At 37.1% G+C, this 21,674-nt stretch overlaps 1 protein-coding gene across 1 annotated transcript in view; it reads right to left on the bottom strand.

Moving 5' to 3' along the window:
- The window catches only part of PHEX (phosphate regulating endopeptidase X-linked), a 273,600-nt gene that overhangs the window by 219,921 nt on the left and 32,005 nt on the right, over nt 1-21,674 (bottom strand). The gene's annotated exons all lie outside the window — the stretch shown is intronic.

Genomic DNA, 21,674 nt, shown 5'->3' with positions numbered 1-21,674 from the left:
CAGAACCACATACTATAATATCATTATAATTAAAAACAAATATTTTGAATACTTTTATTAATTGATAAAGAATGAAATGAGCAGAACACCCAATAACCAATGATAACACCATAAAGGCAAACAACTTTATGAGCTGTAAGAATTTTGATCATTTAATGACCATCCATGATTTTAGAGTACTGATGATGAAGTATACCCCATTAATGAGTGGTGATGAATTTAGAGTGTAGAAAGAAAAATTATTTTGAAAACATATCCAGTGAAAGCATTTGTCTTATTTGGCTATTCATATTTGTTACAAGGAATTTGTTTTTCTTTTACCCCGCATATAAAGTAGAGAATACGAGAAAAGAAAAAATAGATTTCAGTTTTGTTTTGTTTTAAAAGTCACATTTTAAAAAGAGAAGATGTCAAATGGAAGAAAAGAAGTAGAAAATATTTCAGATGTATGAAGCAAAAAGATGAAAATTCCATCTCTGATATTTTCCCCTTGTATGATCAGAGGAAAGTAAGTGGGACTCACTGGGCAGAGCTCTGCCTCTTCATTTATAAAAAGAAGGGGCTAGACTCTAGAGAACCTTGAAGGTCCTTTCCAGCTTGATATATATTATCCCATGAACTAGTGTCATTTGGCAGGGGCACAGAATATAAGAGAAGGAATAATATGAGCCTGGGAAGATGGGTTAGAAACCTAGAGTGGAAAGACTTGAATTCAAGTATAAGGAGTTTGGACTTTAATAACCAAGGGTAAGGAACACCTAAGATTTTTGAGCAAGGGAGTGATATAATCAGACCTATGCCTTAGAAATAACATGACATTTAATTCAATTCATTACAAATAGATATTGAACTCATGCTACATTCAAGGTATTTTGCTAGGAACTGTAAATACAAAGACAAAAATGAGGCAAGTCCTGATTATGATCTACTGGGGAGAAGGGGAAGGGTTAAAACATGTACATAGATAAAGAAATACATTTTAATTTGAAGACAGAAAGAACATTTAACAACTAGAAGAACTGGGCATGCTTCTCAGAAGAACTGGCCTTCAGTAAAACCTTGAAGAAGATCAGGATTCTGAGAGGGCAAGATGAGGAATGAATTCCAGGGGAATAGTTTATATGAAAGCATACAGGCACTTAAAATAGTGCTTAACTTGGAGACCAGTTATGATCTCTTTATTTGAACCCAGCATTTAAGAAGTTGAATAGTATGAAATAAGACTAGAAATGTAGGCTGGTGCCAGATTTTAAAGAGCCTAGAACAGTTAGGTGGAGCAGGGGATAAAATGCCAAGCCTAAAGTCAGGAAGACTCATTTTCCTGACCTCAAGGAAGACAAATGCTTTTACTGGCTATGTTAAAAAAAATTATTTCTTATTACACATTCTGAATTCATCACTACTCAGTAATGGATAGTATGCTTCATCATTAGCCCCCTAAAATCACCCATAGTCATTGTATTGATCATAATTCTTTTAGTCCAAAAATTTGTTTGCCTTTATGGCATTTTTCTTATCATTGGGCAAATTGTTTTCCTTGTTCTACTCATTTCATCATCAATTAATAACCCTTCAGAATAGTTGTTTTTATCATCCTGATATTATAGTATAAATGGTTCTGATTCTGCTTATTTCACAATGCATCAGTTCATACATGTTTCTGCATTTGTCCTTGTAATATATTTCCTCCTTTCTTATGATATAGTAACATTCCAGTTATTACCATACTTAACTGTTAATAAAATATACTTAATATTAATATAATTTGTTAAGCCATTTTCCAATTGCCAATGCATTTTCTGGTCTAAGACACTTAGTTGTATGTCCCTGGGCAAGTTACTTAATTAACCCTGTTTGCCTCTATTTCCTCATCTGTAAAACCAGTTGGAGAAGGAAATGGTAAAACACTCCAGGATCTTTGCGGAGAAAACTACAAATGGGTTCATGAATAGTCAGAAATGACTGAACAACAACAAAGAGTTTATATTTTATTCTGGAGAAAATGGGGAAAAAATGAAGTTTTGTGAACAAGGGAGCAATCTGATCAGATCTGTGCCCAAGGAAGACTATTTTAATAGTTGGAGAGGTACAAGAGACAGACTATGTCTGCCTTGCATATAAACATGATCTATTATGTTGGTAATTTTCCTAATGTTGCACTGTTCCAGCATTCTTCATGTAAATCTAAATTTATCATAGGGAATAATCTTTGGAATATATTGGATGTCATTTTTGCCAACATTTTATTTATTATTTTTCAGGCATCAGAATAGTTTCTTTGCTTTCTCTACTGCTAACAAACAAACATGGGTTGTTACCTTTTTTGTATGTATTATAGTTCCCTTTGGAAGTTTGGTGAAGCCTAAGGAACCATTCTCAAAATCATGTTTTCAAATGTATTTAAAAAAATAGATAGGCTAACAAGCAAAACCAATTATATTAGGTACAATGGTCAAAATATGTATTTTTTAAACAAGGCCTTAACTCCAAGTTAAAAACCCCTGAGGTAAGAGAATCTAGTGTCTTCTATCTCTATTTCTACAAATAATTTTATATCATATAAGAATTAATTTTTCTTTCAATGATTAATAGAATTCGCTTGTAAATCCATTTAGGTTGTTGGTTTCATGGCCATTGTTGAGGAAAGATGACCACATGTCCCATAAAATGATGTTTCTCATTACCTTTGTCAATAGTTATCAAAACCAATTCTGCCAACTCCTTTTTTTTTCCCCCTGAGTCTTCCATGTAGCTATAACATCTTTTGGTCTTCTGGCTTCACTTATGGCAAGAAAGTCAAGATTAATTTAATTGAATTCCCACAGGTACTCAGTTGCTAGGACAAAGGTCTTACATTTAGAGTGCAAACAATTAGTGTGCAGGGAAAGCCTAAAAATCATGGGATTCTTACTTTCTGCCTCTTTCCTGCTGCTCTGCTACCATCACTACAGAAATAAAAGGAAACACAAGAGAAGGTTAGTTTGTGTTTTCCCTTGTGTCAAGTTTGATGATGGCCAAAGGATTCATCATATGAGGACCATTCTACGGTAATGAGTCTTTCCATACTTTACTAGGTTGGTCTTCATAAAACAAACACAAATTAAATACTCAAATTAACAGAAAAGTAGATAATTCACAAAAATGAATTTCACAAAGAGAAATTTAATAAGCCATGAATGAACTCCTGAAGTAAAAAACTAGGACAACATCCCAGATTCGTTTATAAATGAATCACTCAAAGAAAATTCTTATGTGATATAAAATCTTTGCAAAAATAAAAATGGAAAATGCCAAACTCCTTCTGTCTTAGGAGTTCTTAACTTAAAGTGTACAAACTATGGGGGGGGGGGGGGGTTAAGTATTTTGACAACTGTATGTTGTTTAATTTGTTTCCTTTCTTATTCTATATATTTTAGGCTTGTGACTTGTTCAATTTCTCTTTCTGAAATTTGTGTGAATTATCTATTTTTCTGTTCATCTGGATATTTTATCTACATCTACTTTCCAAAGACTAACCTAGTGAAGAATGGAAAGACTCATTACCATAGAATGGCTACCATATGATGAATCCTTTGGCTATGACCACCCATGAAACAAAGAAAACTACAAATAAGTCTTGTGTGGCCCCCTTTGCTTCTGGCAGTGTCAACGGCAATGCAATGGGAAAGGACCAGAGAGTATCAAGGATCCTATAATTTTTAGGCTTTCTCTCTAAACATTAGCTCTTTTTACCCTAAATTTACATGGATCCTTGTCCAGCAACTGAGTAGCCATGGGAATTCAATCAAATTAATCTTGATATTCTTGCTATAAGTGAAACCAGAAGACCTAAAGATATTCCAATTAAATGGAAGACCTATAGATCCTCGTTTGGAAAGGGGACGGGGAAGGATTTGGAAGACTTGGTTTCATCATGCACTTACAAAGTCAAAAAGAAACATCACTTTGCGAGGCATGAACCAACCTGCAGATAATTGCAGTTTAAGCACCAACATGTATTTCAAATGGTAAAGAGGAAGGATAGAAAAACAATAGGAAGAACTCAATCAGGCCCCCTAAGTTAAATCAATATATAATTTAACACTAATGACATCAGTGCAAAAGTGGGCACAGAGGAAGATAGTAAAAAACATGTAACAAAAAAAGAGAGGCCAGATACTTGTAAAGTAAGCAGTAGTCACATAGCTATACTTCATACTATCTTCAAGCAGTGATTCAAGGCATGCTCAATATTTCAAGCAAAAATATATATGTGAATGTGTCATAGTTGTGGTTCAGATATTCAGTCACACCCAATTCTTCGTGAACCTCTCCGGGGTTTTCTTGGCAAAGACTAGAGTTGTTTGCCATTTCCTTCTCAAATGGGTTAAAGCAAACGGAGGTTATGTGACTTATCCAAGGTCACACAGCTAGTGACTATCTGAGGTCAGATTTTAATTCAGGACTTCCTGATTCCACGTCCAGATCTTTATCAATTAAGTCGCCTACTTGCCTCAAATGTGTCATACATACATAAACACACATACACACATATGATTATAATTATAATGTAAATGGAAACAGTTCTAAAAGTCATCCAACTCAAATGAGTTGCATTGATTAATCTTGGTTCTAAGGGACAGATGACAAAATAAAACAAAACATTTTGGTAAAAAGGTGGTAGAATATAGAATAGGTAGTCACTATAAGCTAATTTTTCCCCTTAGCTTCTAGAGGGCTCTTTAAGGCAGAAATATCTCTCCTGATATGTCTATTATTTGAGAAACAAAAATAATAAATATAATAAATATGTATATATGATGTGTATAATAAAAATATATAACATAAAATATATGAATTTTTAAAAATCTGTAGAATTCCTTCACTTCAATCATTCCTAAATCCTCCCATTCCTACTCCAGGTCAGTCAAACTAAATTATGCTGTTCCTGTCCTACCTTCACTCAATGTCTCAGTCTCCAATTCCATTTTAACTTAGTGTGTGCATTTTTGAAGTAATTTCCATTTTTGGTTTGGTGCCCCACCCAGCTTAGTCACTTTGTCTGTCTCTAGCCTGCTCAGGACTTTCAACTCCTACTCACAAGCTTATTTTTTAAAGGTGAATTGTGATTGTTGAGGGCAGTGTGCCTGAGAATGAATGTGAAGGAGTGTATTTTACTTTAAGAGAAAGTTAATGCTGTCATGATAGGAATATATATCAAAGAGAAAAATATATAGGAAGCAGTTATTTTTAAATGCAATTTTTACTGTATTGGAAGGAGAAGGGTTTTGGAAAAGGGAGTGTAGGTAACCACACATTCCCTGAGATTCTAGAAAATCTGAGGTCCAGACTTCCTGATTCCTCCCCTGCTGGTGAAAGTAGCATCAAAGCCACTCTAAACATAGACTTTCAAAAACCCACTTCCCAACTAGGCCCTGTTTTCACTCCTTTACTGGCCCAGGTGTCCGACAGAGTAAGTTCTATTCCTGGCAGCACAACCCACGGTGTGGGGTTTAGATAAACGATCTCCTCTACAGTGTTTTGGGCCTCAGTTTCCCAAGCTGTAAATGGGGAATTGGGATGTAGACTCTTCCTGACACCTTTCTATCAGTCATGAGAGAATCTGACCTCTTGCCCTTGGCTACCCCCCTGAAGCAGAACACTTAGGAGAATTTCAACTATGTGACAGGACTATAGCCAAGAAAAAACCCTAAACAAAATACTAAAAATAACCAGTCTGTCCAATTGTTTTCAGTCATGTCTGACTCTTCATGACACCCTTTTGGGTTTTCATGGCAGAGATGCTGGATATAGGGTTTGCCTTTCCTTCTCCAACTCTTTTTCAGATGGGGAAACTGAGGTAAACAGGGTTAAATGACTTACCAAGGGTCACGCAGCCAGTAAGTGTCTGAGGCCAGATTAGAATCAGGAAGAGGAGGCTCTCATCTGGCTCCCACTAGCTGCTGCCCTCAAGCCCAGGGCACTATTCATATACAGCATGTACCCACCATGCTTTCTGGGACAAATAATTGCTACCACACTTCTGAAAGGTCCCCTTAACTTAAAGTTCTAAGTACTAAGTCCCTAGATCACGGTGCCCATGCCAACTGGCCAGTTGCAGAGTTCCTGCCTACATCCTTAAAAAACCCCTCAAAAGAACTGTACTAAGTTTTCTACTTAAGAAATTGTCGGTATGAAATGATGGAGCTCCATGTTGGCAGTCAGGTACCAGAGAGGCAGAAGTTGTCAGCCAGAGGCAGGGACAACAGACTCCTGCAGCAGTGAGGTCAGCCCTGAGTGGATGAACCAAAATGGGAAGTCGGAAGCAAAACAGTACATGCTTTGGAGAGCGCAACAAACCCGAGTCAAAAGAACCAACAGGACCTGGAGGAGAGACCCAGAAAGCAAAATCTGGTCCAAGCATCGAATGGCATTGAAAGCATGCAGCAAACAGCCAAGAGCACTTCAAGAAAGTCCTTAAACTGGAGAAAGAGGTTGTTCTGCCTTCCCTAATCCAGTTGGCAAGCATACTACTTTTTCAGGTCTTTTTGGTGTAGGCTTTCCTGCACGGGTCTGAATGGGAAGCAGCCACCTCTGGTCTGCTCTAAAAAGATCTCTACCCTCATTCCCTGGATTAGGCTGATGCTAGCATCTTCACAGTCATTAAGAGGAGACGCGACATGTCATGAAGGATGAGTGAGCCAGAAAGTGACACTGTAATGCCCTGGGAAGACAACCCAGTGAATGTTCTTTCAGCAATCTGAAGGACAGCTGTGTCTGCTATGGAATTACAACGCACATGCACGCTTCTGGGATCTGAGTGAGGATCTGGTCAAAGGAAGATTGGCGGGCTTATTTGGGCGTGGTCAAAAGCCCTTTGAATTCTGCCTTATTTATGTCTCTCCAGGAGCTCCCAGTTTTGACTGCTTTTTTCTACAGATCTCCCATTGCTTGGTATCACACCCCTTGAAAGATATATATATATATATATATACACATACATACAGAGATACCACGGTCCACAGAAAGATCCAAACAAAAGACAATTCTAGGAAAAGACAACCGAGATGCCCCAAGTGAGAAATCCTCAGTGATAACACGGCACAGAGCCACGAGGCACGGGAATCAGAGGGGAACTCAGACGTGGCGAGTGACAATGTTGGGAGCTAACTGGAGCTGATTCCGTAGCCGCCTGCATCCTCTGGGAGTGTCTTTGTATGTTTCCTCCGGGTCAGTATCAGCCCGCGTGTGACATTCAACAAACAAAGAGGGAAACCAAGGGGGAGCCACCACAGTACTGCTGAGCCCCTCACCTACGCTCTAATTCCCCCATGCCCTTTGGCTGTTTTCCCCACTTCTGCCATTCTGGATAAGCCGGTATCAGCAGAGCCTGGCGGCCCTTTTATAGATTTTAGAATGGACCTGGGATTTCACTGCTGAAGGAAACTCCCTCTAACAGTTTAGTTGGCTCTTCCTCTGTAATTTACAGGCACAATGAGTTTGACCATGAAGAGGGTTAGCGACTTGCCTCAGGTCTTCCTGCCAGCTTTTGGTAGAGGTGGCATTAAATGCACAATATATTCCTTACTCTGTGGGTAGTTCTTTACCCATAACACCCAGCTTCTTCCATGGTACTCTATACGTCTCTGCTTACCAATGCGATAGATATATAGAAAGATAGAAGATAGATAGGTAGATAGAGGGACAGATAAATATCTGCTGATTGAGATAAATAGAATGATAGATAGATAGAGATAAGACAGAGAGACAGAGATAAGATAGATAGATAGAGAGAGAGAGAGAGAGAGAGAGAGAGAGAGAGAGAGAGAGATATCTACTGGTTGAGATAAAAAGAATGAGAGAGAGGGAGAGATATAAAGAATGGATGGATGGATAGACAGAAAGACAGAAAGATGATAAATATTACTGCTTTTTGTATACATATATACACATATATGTATTTATGCATACACATATCATTTTCTAGGTAAAAGAAATGCAAAGAATCACTCAAGTTTTATGCTACCGAATAAGCTATAAATTTAGAATAGATCAGTGGGTAGCAGAATCATTTCAATTCAAAGCTCCTAAATATTCACTCTAGGAAGCCTTACCAGCTGTGAATGTAAGCCAGTGAACTAATAAGTATCTTCTTTTTCTGCCCACCCCACTCCCCATCTCTCTCTGATACAATTTTTGATTTTCATATATGCCTTACTTATTCATGAAAAAGAAATCCTTTTCTCATTTTATAAATTAAAATGCCCATAAATGTTTCAAAAATGCCTCTCCCTGTGCAGACATCAACACTGATGTGTCTTCCCAAACAAACATATTTTCTTCTTGACAAGCTATTATACAGCCAAAAAATAATTAATATTTCTCTTATGGGTTGTGCCTTTTTTCCTTGAAATGTTTCCTTAACGATTTAAAGCAAACAGCCCATCATTATTAATTCATTGAAAGCTATACATAGGTGCTATGACTCATGATGAATTAATGTGGTATTAACAGGCATGTAATTAATCTGTACTTATGAGCAAAAGCCATAATAAATTCAGAGTCCCTAAGAACTTTTAAGAAAGAGGAAGGAAAGCTGAAAACAATGGGAAATAATTTTTTTAAACTGTTTTCAAAGAAAGAGATTTTTTTCCCCATGTCAAGAAATAAGACAAATAATTTTGGGGATTTTGCTCTTTTAAGGAATCTTTTTATTACCCACCACATTCAGACTATAAAATTTAGCACTATAAAGGTTTTCATCAAAATGATAATTACACAGACAGAGTAAAACCAAAGTCCAAACACAGAACAATGGTTGGGAATTCTATAAGGAAGAAATGTTGCCCATTCTCTTCCAGGGACAGTTCCTGGCTATAATTTGAAGGAGTTGAGGAGTAATTGGCATTCTATGAAATTACACATAAAAATCCTAAGAGATCTAGTGAGATATGTTGAAGTGAGAAAAGAATATGTGTCCCTATAACAATATTAAAACAACTGAGTATGAGTAAAATACTTTTTTTGATAGGTAAGATGGTAAAAAATAAATGAATTATTCAGAAGAATATTTTAAACCTTAACAATTGCTAAAACATTTTAAGGGCTTTGTTCCAGTATTGGTATGCCCCTAGAATAAAAGACTGATTTTAATTTTAGTCTAGCTAAATATAATGGATAGATCATACTTAGGCTAGCTAAATATAATATAATGGAATTACATATAGTTAAAATGTGATCATTCCAAAGAATATAATTTCAATCCTTAAAAATGATAAAGGTCAGGCATTTTGAAGCCATGTTTTGAATAAAAGAATAGACTGTGGAATTATTTTAAAAGAGAAAGAATGAGATTGTAATATTTTAATGAGGAAAAGATGCTATTATCCCTCATCAATTCTCTCTGAATGCACTTTTGACAAAACAAAAAGACAGCAGTGAGGTGGTTCTGGCCAGAGTAGGCCTGTGGGCGGCCTGTGGTTCAGTGACTGTGCAATCATCCAGAACCAAAACTATCTCCTTTCTTCACCCAGGGTTTCCCACACATCCACCAGAAGAGCATTCTTTAGAAGGAAAAAAAATTCTGGCTCCCACCTGTGAAAGCCAAAGCCCAATTGCCCTTGTCTACTGCTCAGGTGTTCTAGATTGATGCTGACCCAGCTGGCCTCAATTTAAATAGTGGGCTCCTGCTGTTTGTTTTCATTTGACTGGCTTGTCCCTAGAAGACCCTCTCTTTTATATTTTACATTTTTCCATCACCCTGGCTGAAATGATGAAGAAAAGGGAAATTGAGCAAAATGAGCAAATTAACTCAGCTCTTGATGGTTGCAATTTAATATCAATGGTGCCAACTGAGGAACACTACCAGCATCATGATCTATTCTCCTCTTTCCAAAAAAATAAGAGAGCTTTCTCTAGGGGCAAATTATATTACAAGTTCTTTCTTCCAGACTTCCATTTAATTCAATTCAACAAACCTTAAGGATCTACTATGGGCAAGACATACAACACAAAAATGAAATATTCCTTGCCTCAAAAAAGCTTACATCTACTTGGGGTTGAAGTTGATACAATAGTTAAATATAATACAAAGTATAGTGCAAAGAGGAGATCTAGATAAAATCTTCTAGGAAAAGATGAGGAGAGGTGGATCACTAACAATTGAGGAGACCATAGAAGGCTCCATGTAGGAAGTAGTGCCTTATCTAGGCTTGGAAATAAGAGGATACCAGGAAGAAATGAAAACAGAGGGCATTCCTATCACTGGGGAATACTTTATGTGATCCCACAGAGGCAAAAAATGGTCAGTTGGTACAGAGACAAATGAAATGTGAAATATGGCTAGAAACAGACTACAAATAAATTGTGGAATGTGTTAACTGAAGACAGCCTAGGGAATAGCCAAAAGGAAGTCATGGTGGGGATCAAGGGAGTAATATGAAGTGACTAGCATTATAGTTTTGGTACTACCATATCTAATTTATAACAACTCTCAAAAAATAAACTATATTATAGAGATTTACTTTTTTTAAAAAAACCCTTACCTTCCAATATTCTGTATTGGTTCTAAGATAGAAGAGTGATATGGGCTGGGTAATTGGGGGTAAGAGTCTTGCTCAGGATCACAGGACTAGGAAGTATCTGGTCATATTTGAACCCAGGGCCTCTTATCTCCAAGCCTGATTCTTTATCCATTGAGCCACCCAGCTGTCCACTCTATAAACATAGGAATTATCATATTTATGTTTGTAAAGTTCATAGTAATAAATTTCTCAAACACATGCATATACACATAGATTTATATTTGTGTTATATTTATATATGTGTTATATATAAATATACATTATTCCATAAGTATAAGAAATGAACCACTCTGTCCTCAGTCATGCTTCCCAAACCTAATGATCTGACTTCCTCAGTCATTCTTTCTCAATTCAATCTGTGGTTACTTGCACAAATCTGAGTACTTACAGGGGTTTTTCCCACCATACTTTAATGTGTCCATGATCTCAAAGATGTAGCCACTCCCAATTACTGTAGAGAGTAATTTATGTTTCTTCATTCTGTGAAATATATATTCATGTCTTCCCATAAATTCTCCATCCGGGATCCACTCAACATATTGCTAAGTTTCACCGTAGTATCAAAATATTATGCAGGTACCAATAAAGCAATAAAGTTGCATGTCTATTATTTCCAATTCTCCCCACATATTAGGCCCACCTCCCTTTCTAGCCAGACATCTTTTGCAAAGCTTTTGAGCCATTTCTTTATATAAATTGTCATAGGTGGTGTTCTACTCCTATTTAAACTCAGCATATCTTTCCATTTCACTTTGAGTGACATAATCTTACTATCCAGAGATTATGGTCACTCCAATATTTGCAACTATACCATATCAACAGAAGAATATTATTGTGAAATAGAAACTTTGGGGTTTTTTGATGAAGCTGGAGGATATTGAAAACATTGCCCAGTTTCCAAAATGCAATCCTACTCTTTCCCTCCTACTCAATTCTAGACCAGCTTATTGTCCTTTCACAGTAGCTATCTATAACCTCTGTTTTGTGAACAGTTCAATGATCTGTCCATCCAATTATAGTGTGACGAATAATAATAATCTGAACAACAGGCATTCTTTAGTCATTTGGCTTTTCCAGCTTGGATTGTTGGAACAAGCTCTTTTGAATGGTTGTGAATCTAATTTGGGATGTACATTCTATAGCTTAACATAATCAGCACTATGAGATTAGTAACTAGGATCATCTGGGGTCTTTATTATCCATAAGTTATCTCTTTTCCATTTAGATTCTGCTGGATTTAATCCATGGAAGTTTACCACTGCCACATAAGTTTTGGTTATCATATATCTCCTCATTTTATGTCTTACTTTATATTATTACTTAGAAGATCATCAAACTTGGTTTTTGTATTCATCAAAAAAAAAGAAAAGCTTAGACAATCTTAACACATGCCTAGAAGAAACCTTATTGGAAGAAAGTCCTTAAGGCTAAATTTTGTTCTGTTGAGTCCAATGTTCTTTTAGTCAACAAACAAGAAGCATTATGATCATTCAGTCAGTTCTGAAACTATATAAACCATTTTCTGCCACAGAATATTTTTTACTAAAGTCTGTCTTTGCCCTTATCATATTTTCATCAAAGATACTTTGATACAGCTAGAGATAATTCACACAAAAGCTTGGAAGAAATGAGAAAGTAGATCTGTGTCAATAGTTATTGATGATCCTTTTTTTAAGTAGTAATGCAATTCCTGATTTTTTCCCAAGCATTTCATATCCTCCTCTTTTATACATTTTGAATACTGATCCCTCAATAGCCTACAACATTTTGTTACTTTCCACATAGACTTTTCTCTTTATACACCTTGTCAAATACTATTGCTTTTCTTGTCTTCTTTTTGTTAGAGCATTTTTACTTCATTATCACATTACAGACTAAGATATTAATGTTAGAGGAGAGTGGCTCCATCTTCATTGTTTAAAATAAATCTCATTTTGTAGAAATATTGCCCATCTCTCTTTGTTTGAATCTATTTTGTTGTTCTTCCGATTTCATCTTTGAATGTTTCTGAAATGATCTGATCTAACTGGTCTTATGCCAAGCTCTTTGCAAATTCATTTTTATCTCCATGATTCTTCAAATGGATGAAATATAACAAAATGCAAAGTATTTTACAAACCCCAAAGCACTATATAAATGTTAGCAATTATTATTCATTTTATGATAATACTGCTTATGATCTCCTATCACCCTTCTTCATGACATTGTACAAAAAATTTTATATTTTAAACTAGTGTTGCCCCAGGCTAACATGTCTCTCTACTTGGAGAGAAGAACAAGTGTTTGCTGGTTGAGGCAGTTCCTGGACTCTTTTCTCCTTCTCCCCAGAAAATTGCTCTACTATCAGTTAAAATTCCCTAGGAAATGCTAATAGTATATGTGATCTTGAGATGGATATTCCCAGCTTTGGGGGAAGTCTCATGAGTTTGAGAGGACAGAGTTCCTGGTTCACTCAATTAAAACTGACTAGTAGCTGGAAAAGTTTCTGCATTGGAGGAGATGGTCACCTGTGAGAATATCTCCAACACTCTGGCCTTCCAGCAAGATATGAACCTATAGGGGGCAGCTGGGTGGCTCAGTATATTGAGAGCCAGACCTAGAGAGGGGAGGTCCTAGGTTTAATATGACCTCAGATACTTCCTAGCTGTGTGACCCTGGGCAAGTCATTTAATCCCCCTTGCTTAGCCCTTCCCACTCCTTCTGCCTTAGAACCAAAACACAGTGTTGATTCTAAGATGGAAGGTAAGGGTTTAAAAAAAAAAAAGGATATGGGCCTCTAATGAATTGCTGGAAAATTAAGGACCAGTCTCCAGAAGGCTCATAAACTATTTCAAGTTCTACTGTTTGCTTCAACTTCTCAGGAAAATATTACTGCTCCATCTTTAATTTTTCTCTGTCAGGGCATGCTTGTGAGATTTTTTATTTCTCAGTTCTTGGGAATGGAGAGAAGGGTAATAGATGTCATTTACTTGATTTTCAATGGATATTGAATATTTGTCTACTTTACTTTTGTGGGGAAATAGATATGAGTCAAATCTAGGATTGTTCCCCCATACCCCATGGTCATAATGGGGAAACGCAGACAATGAAAAAAAAATGATCTCTCTCTTTAGAAACCAGACTCTTCTCTCCAAACCTCATCCAAACACTGTTCTATGAGTCCATGGAACCAAAGCTAAGATGTGCCCAAGGTGGAGAGGAATTGTTCAGCCTTCTTGGTCCCAGCAGCAGCATTTTTATTATTGCTGCACTACCATTTTATCAGGGTAGCTATATGACAACAAAACATGGAATAACTCTGCCTCCAAATAACTAAAAATGAGTATCATAAAGAATTCAAAAGAGAGACACACAGTGGGTATAAGTTAAGTTCAACTTCTGACCAAAAAAGGAACACTGAAAAAGAATGGGACTAAGGACATTGGGACAAGGAATTGTATAATAGAGAGAGAAGATGGGCTGTTCATATGGAAAGAATGAGGGGTGGCAGATGGATAGCCATGTTGGGAGAAAGCAAGGAAGAGCTCCAATCCCTTGGCTAAATCTCATGGAATGAACTTTTGGGTGGTCAAGGGCAAAAGTTACACAGGATGGGCAGGTGTGGATGGATTGCAATCTGTAAAACTTAAGGAAACTTCTGAATTGATGAGATCACTGGTCCATTTGAGTATTATTTAGTATTTTCCATGTCCAAAAAGTCCCAATTTTCTTCTTGAAGAATATATTCATATAATATAGTCATTTTGTCTCTATGTAGCCTGTGATCCTCTTGCCTTCTTCATTTCTTGATCTAGAGCCACAATTTTTTCACATATTTTTCTCCATCACCCCCTATGCCCAACTCCTCAAGAATATGTCAGTATGTCAACAATTATTTATTTCAGCAGTATAGGAACTCCACTGATAGAGATCACTATCTTTCCATAATTCAACAAAATCTTAGAGATTTCAGTAAGGATCACAAAGAAGTTAAATGATTTATTCTTGGATGCTTCACTTATAAGTGAAAGAGGTGGGATTTAAACCAATTCTTTTTGACTCCAAGACCAGTACTCTCTCCACTATGTCTCTCTGCTGGCCATATGTCTGCTCCAAAATCAAAATATATAATTAGCTTCATTTGTAGGATCTTCATAAAATCTCTGATAAATAAGCTCTATATTTTTAAACTGTTGGTCCTTTTTGCTTATATTCCCCCAGGAATACAATAAGACAAGATGATCAAATGTTCCATGGAATGGTGTTTCTTGTTGCCTTTGGAAGCATGTTTAAACCCACTCAGCCAATACATGTATCTCTCTCTCCAAGGATAATGTATGAACTATCCAGTCATTCAACTACAACTTGTATCTTCACATTTCATTTACAGCCAAAAATGACAACAGTAGGTAAACTCAGTTCTTCCAGTAATAAAAACTAATCATAATGCAGATTTTATGAAGGTTTTATCTCATAACAATTCAAAGAAGTACTGTTATCTTCATTTTACAGATGAAGAAACTGAGTCATCAATCACTTTCCCAAGGTCATACAACCAGTGTCTGAGGCAGTATTCAAACCCAATTTTCCTGATTCCAAATCCAGCATTATTTTTTTTTGCCACTATTCCATGCTACCATTAAATAATATCTTGGTTCATTGATCATTGGACCAATAGCCTTATTTCTTTTTTTTTTATCTGATATTATCATACTGATAGGGATCTTAAACTGTAAACTGACCAAAGTTTAGAGAGGTTATGGATTTCTGATACTCTCAAGCCACTTATATACCTGAGTTATTGAGGTACAAGAATGGATTACCATCCTACATTTTTGACTTTTATTTGAGAACTTAAATCTAAGCAGACTTACACACACATGTATCCAAGCAACTCAAAGCCTCCATGTCCCTTTTTTACTGAACCTAGGGTTTAAAAATAAAAGTGCTTTAAGCATCATCTATTCCAAACCTTCATTTTACAAACTGAGACCCTGAAAGGAGAAGAGTGATCATTGCTGCAATGAACACTTACTAAGCAGCTGCCTACCAAGCACTGTTCTAATCCCCGATAGTACAAGGACAAAAACAAAACCAAGAAGGAGAGCTAGCGCTTGAACTGGGTTCACTGACAAACTAAATCAAATGTCCTTTCCTCTATATTACGGTGGGTCTCTCCTTTTCATTTCCATTTTCATTAGCTTTCTTGTTCCTCCTATGCTCTCTCTCTTGTTCTTTTTTCCTAATCAGAAAGACTTGAATAAAAAGGACATGAAGTACCTGACAAAGAACATTTCATCCCTCCCAAAACACAAGTGTTGTTTCAGACACACACATCATCAAGACATACCCAGACCATTGCCAAGGTCAGGCGGAGTCATCAGCTCGATGAGGGAAGCGTAAACATTCCAGACTTGTTTGTGCCTCTTTTGTGTATATATATTTAAATCTGTGGGCATATCACTAATTTTAAGCAATTGGGGAACATTTTTTAAATGCCTGTGAACATTTTCTATCAATTTAAATTTTGTAGCTGACTTTCAGAAAAGTATACTGTGGGTGAACCATTTGGACATAGGTTTTGCACAATAATGCATATAAAACCCAGATCAAATTGCTTACCATCTCCTGGAGGGGGGAGGAAGATAGGGCGAGAAGGAGGCAGATAATTTGGGTCTTATAACTTCTGAAAATTTATATAGAAAATTATAATTATATGTAATTGGGGAAATAAAATACCATTTTAAAAAAGAAAGAAAAGGGGGCAGCTGGGTAGCTTAGTGGATTGAGAGCCAGGCCTAGAGATGGAAGGTCCTAGGTTCAAATCCAACCTCAGCCACTTCCTAGCTGTGTGACCCTGAGCAAGTCACTTAACTCCCATTGCCTAGCCCTTATCACTCCTCTACCTTAGAACCAATACCCAGTATTGATTCCAAGATGGAAGGTAAGGGTTTAAAAAAAAAAGAAGGAAAAGTATACTGGGTCTTTTTAAAGTTTGTCTTAAATATCAAATTCTTTGAAACAACAGTCGGTAACTTATAGGCACACACACACATATATATGTTTGCATGTATATGTACATATACATATAAACATGCATGTATCTACAGTATCCATAGGAACCTGTTCCAATAAGCAGAAAAAAGGTTTGTCTTTTATTTTAACCAATTTGAAGTATAAACATTTTATCCCAAATGGAAAAAGGATATAATTCAGAGTTCTAGAAGTATGCATATAAAATGCAGAACAGTCTGCTGTCAAGATCAGTCAGCTAATTTCTAAAATTAGTTGATATTGCCAATATGACAGCAAAGGAAAGTAGTGAATGCTAGAGGGGATGGGGCAAAGTAGGGACATTAATGCATTGCTGGTGGAGTTGTTAGTTGATCCAACCATTCTGGAGGGCAATTTGGAACTATGCACAAAGGGTGATAAAAGACTGTCTGTCCTTTGATCCAGCCATAGCACTGCTGGGTTTGTGCCCCAAAGAGATAATAAGATAAAAGACATGTACAAGACTATTCATAGCCGCGCTCTTTGTGGTGGCCAAAAATTGGAAAACGAGGGGATGCCCTTCAATTGGGGAATGGCTGAACAAATTGTGATATATGTTGGTGATGGAATACTATTGTGCTCAAAGGAATAATAAAGAGGAGGAATTCCATGGAGACTGGAACAACTGGAAAGGTGCCAAAAGGAGAAGGCCATTGCTTGGCAATACATGGTTGAGCAGGAATGATCCCAAATCCAGGGCTCTATCCATTTCCTCTACCATGCTGCCATGTTGACTATCTGTCATTTTCCCCTCCGACCAGGCAATAAGAATCTCCCTGCATCAAGGGAGTTTGTACATTTTCTCCCACACTAGTGGCCACACCAACATCAGTAAAAATCAGTTCCATGTTCCCAGGTCCAGAATTCTGCGTAGTTAGATCAAGACAGGTAGGCAAAAAATTGCAGAAGTCCTTGCTCAGTGCCTTTGAAGGAGTTAATTGGTTAAAAGTAAATTGCCTGAATTAAATGGTCTGGTGACTCCCCTCCCCGTGTCCCCATCACTCCCCACTCCCACTGCTTCCCACTAAACACACACGTGAGAAATGAGCCTCTCTCAGCACAGGGGACACAGGAATAACTCCTAAAATGAGACCATTTCAGGCAAGGCTGAGTGTCTCAGAGACCAGACCTATATCTTCACCCAGCACTTCTCCACTCATGTGCAATAACCATCAGGGAGCTTTGCATAATTGGACAATTGATGGCTTCCTGTGAGGCCACATGAAAAACAGCTGCACTGAGGTTAGTGCTGCGGCCGTGCCTTGAGGAAAAGGAGGACCCACTTCTGAACCCAGCTCAGAAAACTTGATTATGGACTTCGCATTATAAAAGGAAGCTCCCTTTAGGGTCTTAGCTTGGAGTACATTATATTTTTTTAATAAATATTTTCATAGGGGCCAATTGGTGGCTCAGTGGATAGAAAGCCAGGCCTGGGGACAAGAGGTGCAGAGTTCAAATCTGACCTCAGCTGCTTCCTAGCTGTGTGACCCTGGGCAAGTCACTTGACCCCCATTGCCTGACCCTTACCATTCTTCTGCCTTGAAACCAATATGTAGTATTGATTATAAGTTGGGAGATTAGGGTTTAAAAAAAGAAAAATGAAAAATATTTTGACAAACTGTCTTTTAATATAATTGGTTTCCTTCTTAATATTTTGTATTTTATTTTATTCATTTAAAAAACATGCTTTAGGGGGCAGATGACTCAGTGGATTGAGAGCCAGGCGTGGAGATGAGAGGTCTTGGGTTCAAATGTAGCCCAGACACTTCCCAGCTGTGTGACCCTGGGCAAGTCCCTTAACCCACATTGCCTAGCCCTTACCACTCTTCTGCCTTGGAGCCAATACACAGTATTGATTCTAAGGTGGAAGGTAAGGGGTTTAAAATAATAATAACAATAATAAGTAAAATAAAAACATGATTCTAAGGAGGGGCCCATAGGTTTCACTAGACTGCCAAAAAGGGTCAGAGAACCAAAAAGATTAAGATCTACTTTTTTTTTTAACCCTTACTTTCTCTGTTAGTAATAACTAAGATAGAAAGGCCAAAAAAGGGTCACATAGCTTTGAGGCCATATTTGAACCCAGATCCACCCAACTCCAGACCTGGATCTCTATCTACTATGCCATCTACCTGCCCCTAAGAGCTATTTTTAAAGTCTATCCAATGAGATATCTTAGAGAATTTTTACACTTTTTATTTCAAATTTTTACATTTTTTTTAAACTCATATTTACTAAACCGAGCCTAACCCCCTTTATTTCAGAGAAGTTGAGTGAAAGCAACACAGTAAGCCATAGATCAGAGATAAGGAAGCAGAGACTGCCACACATGGGGGACCACCAGGAGAGATGCCCAGAGTTGGGAAAGGATGGGCTGTCTTGTAAAAATATCTTTTTTTATTTTATCTGAAAATTTTTTATTTATTTAATTAATTTAGAATATTTTTTCCAGACCAAATAAAATAAAATAAAATAATGTTTTAAAAACTAAACAAAAAAAATAAAAAATAAAAGACAGAAGATATCAATAAAAACTTGTTTAAAACAAAAAAAAAGTTTGTAGGGTTTTAAAAAAGAATTTAAAAAAAAGAATATTTTTTCCAGGGTTACATGATTCATGTTCTTTCCCTCCCCTCCTCCCACCCCATCCTCTGTAGCCAACACACAATTCCACTGGGTTTTACTCGCCTATCATGGATCAAGACCGATTTCCCTATTATTGATAATTTTGTGCAAACATCTGATGGGAACTGGGACAAAGTTTTAGAAAATGACTTGCTAGTCAAGTTAATAATACAAACAAGATTACAGAAAGCCCATTTAAGGATTGTTTTCAGTTTGGTGAAAAAAGCAATTCCAGACATTGTCAAGAATTTTTCCTTGGCTCCAAGATGCCTCTTCTGCCTTGGAACCAAAGCTCAGTGTTGATTCTAAGACAGAAGATAAGAGTTGTTGTTGTTGTTGTTGTTGTTGTTGTTGTTGTTGTTGTTGTTTCAGTGCCTGTATGATATGATTTATCGCTTGTTTATATGGGTACAGGATTTGGGGATTTGGTTTTAAAAGATTGCTCTATTGCAAAAATGAATAATATGGAAATAGGTATTGAGTGATCATACATGCAAAACCCAGTGGAATTGCTTGCCAGCTCCAGGAGGTGGGGTGGAAGACAGGAGGGATAGAACATGAATCATAGAACCATGGAAAAATATTTTTTAAATAAACAAATAATTTTTTAAAAATAAAGTGAGTATATACATACATATATAATGTATATGTGTATATATAAAGAGAGACATAGATAGATAGATAGATAGATAGATAGATAGATAGATAGATAGATAGATAGATAGATAGATAGATTTAGAATGCCATTCCCAAATTCATACTTTTTACTAACTGCCTCAGGCTTCTTCTTCCTTAATTAGTATTAGAAATGATTTATTTTGTACCTTTGACACCATACTTCTCTTACAAAGCATAAAAGAATTAAAGATTTAGCGTTAGAAGGAAGCTTAGAGATTATCCTTCATTTTTCATATGAGGAAACTGAGGACCAGATGTTGAGTGACTTGCCCAAAGACCCCCAGAATCATAAAGCTGAATCCAGAATTTCCAGATACAAATCCAGCCCTCTTTGCCCCATACCATACTTCCCTTTGTCACAAAGACTTCGTTTTCCTTATTACAAGGTCACAGTTCTGCCAGAGGCTTTTCTAAGTCATCATTTTGCTGATTTTTCCCAGGCTTGCTTCCAGAAAATGTGACTTTGGGTCCCTGTGATGTCCTGATAAGAAGACAAGTATTTTTCTTTTGGGTGATAAAGCAAAGCAAAGCACTTACCTGGCAAACTCCTAGTGTTCTTTGGCCATGTTCCTTCTTGAAGGATTCAAAGAACGATTTTATTTTCTAAGCAGAGCCTAAGTCCTATATTCCACTTAAAGAAAAGATTCACTAAACCAAGCTGCTGACTTCAATAGAGGGCAATTTTTCATCAACCAAGTCTGTCAAATTCATTTCATTTTATAAATGGAACAGCCGACTCTTTGTGTTTTCAATCAACCATAAGAAAATGGCATTCTTTTGATCAGTGGTGCCATGTTGTATTTTGGGATGCTCTGTCTTTCTATTAAGGATTGGGAAAAATAACTGAAGACCGTATGGTTTCTTTTAAATGTATGATATTTACAAAGCATTGGAGCAAAAAAAAAAAGTAATCTCTTGCTGGCATGATTATATGAGCTCTCTTCCCACCCTTAAGAAGAGGATGAGGGGGGAAGCTGGGTGGCTCAGTGGATTGAGAGTCAGGTCTGGAGACAGGAGGTCCTGGGTTCAAATTTGATCTCAAACACCTCCTAGCTGTGTGATCCTGGGCAAGTCACTTAATTGCCTAGCCCTTATCACTCTTCTGCCTTGGAGCCAATACACAATACACAAGTAAGGGTTTAAAAAAAGAATGCTATTTAGTCTTTTGCTCATTATAGTACCACCTTTCACACCCCAGTCTCCTACCCCTCCACCTTCCACTCTTCCAACAAGCCCAGAATTTACTTTGCAAATTTTTCTGTTTACTTATTCTCAAACATATTATTTCTAGGGCGGGGGTTATTTTTTGTTTTGTTTAGATTCTTTTAGAAGTATGAAAACAAAGGTTTGATTTGTGTTTGGAAACCTGAGTCAGTGGTGGCAACAGGAACAGGAGTCTGACCATTCAGGCCTGCCCACTAAGCAGCATTTCAGTTTGTTTTTTCACCTGATAGTACGCCTAGGAAGATGGTATTTAAAGAGGGGAAAGCAATGGGCTTGGAGCCAGAACAGTTGGATTTAAACTCAGACTGCTCAATGACAACAAACACTGAACTCTCCTGACATTCATTTTCCTCAGCTGTAAAGTAATGATGCTAACAGTTGCCCTAATCTGTTTCAAAAGGTAAGGAGGAAAAGTATTTTTTTTTTTAAAAACCCTTACCTCCGTCTTGGAGTCAATACTGTGTATTGGCTCCAAGGCAGAAGAGTGGTAAGGGCTAGGCAATGGGGGTCAAGTGACTTGCCCAGGGTCACACAGCTGGGAAGTGTCTGAGG

Source organism: Monodelphis domestica, chromosome 4 (assembly GCF_027887165.1).
Source record: "Monodelphis domestica isolate mMonDom1 chromosome 4, mMonDom1.pri, whole genome shotgun sequence".
NCBI classification, from domain to species: Eukaryota; Metazoa; Chordata; class Mammalia; order Didelphimorphia; family Didelphidae; genus Monodelphis; species Monodelphis domestica.
The sequence above is the reverse complement of the archived record's forward strand: the minus strand, read 5'-3'. Positions and strand labels throughout refer to the sequence as shown.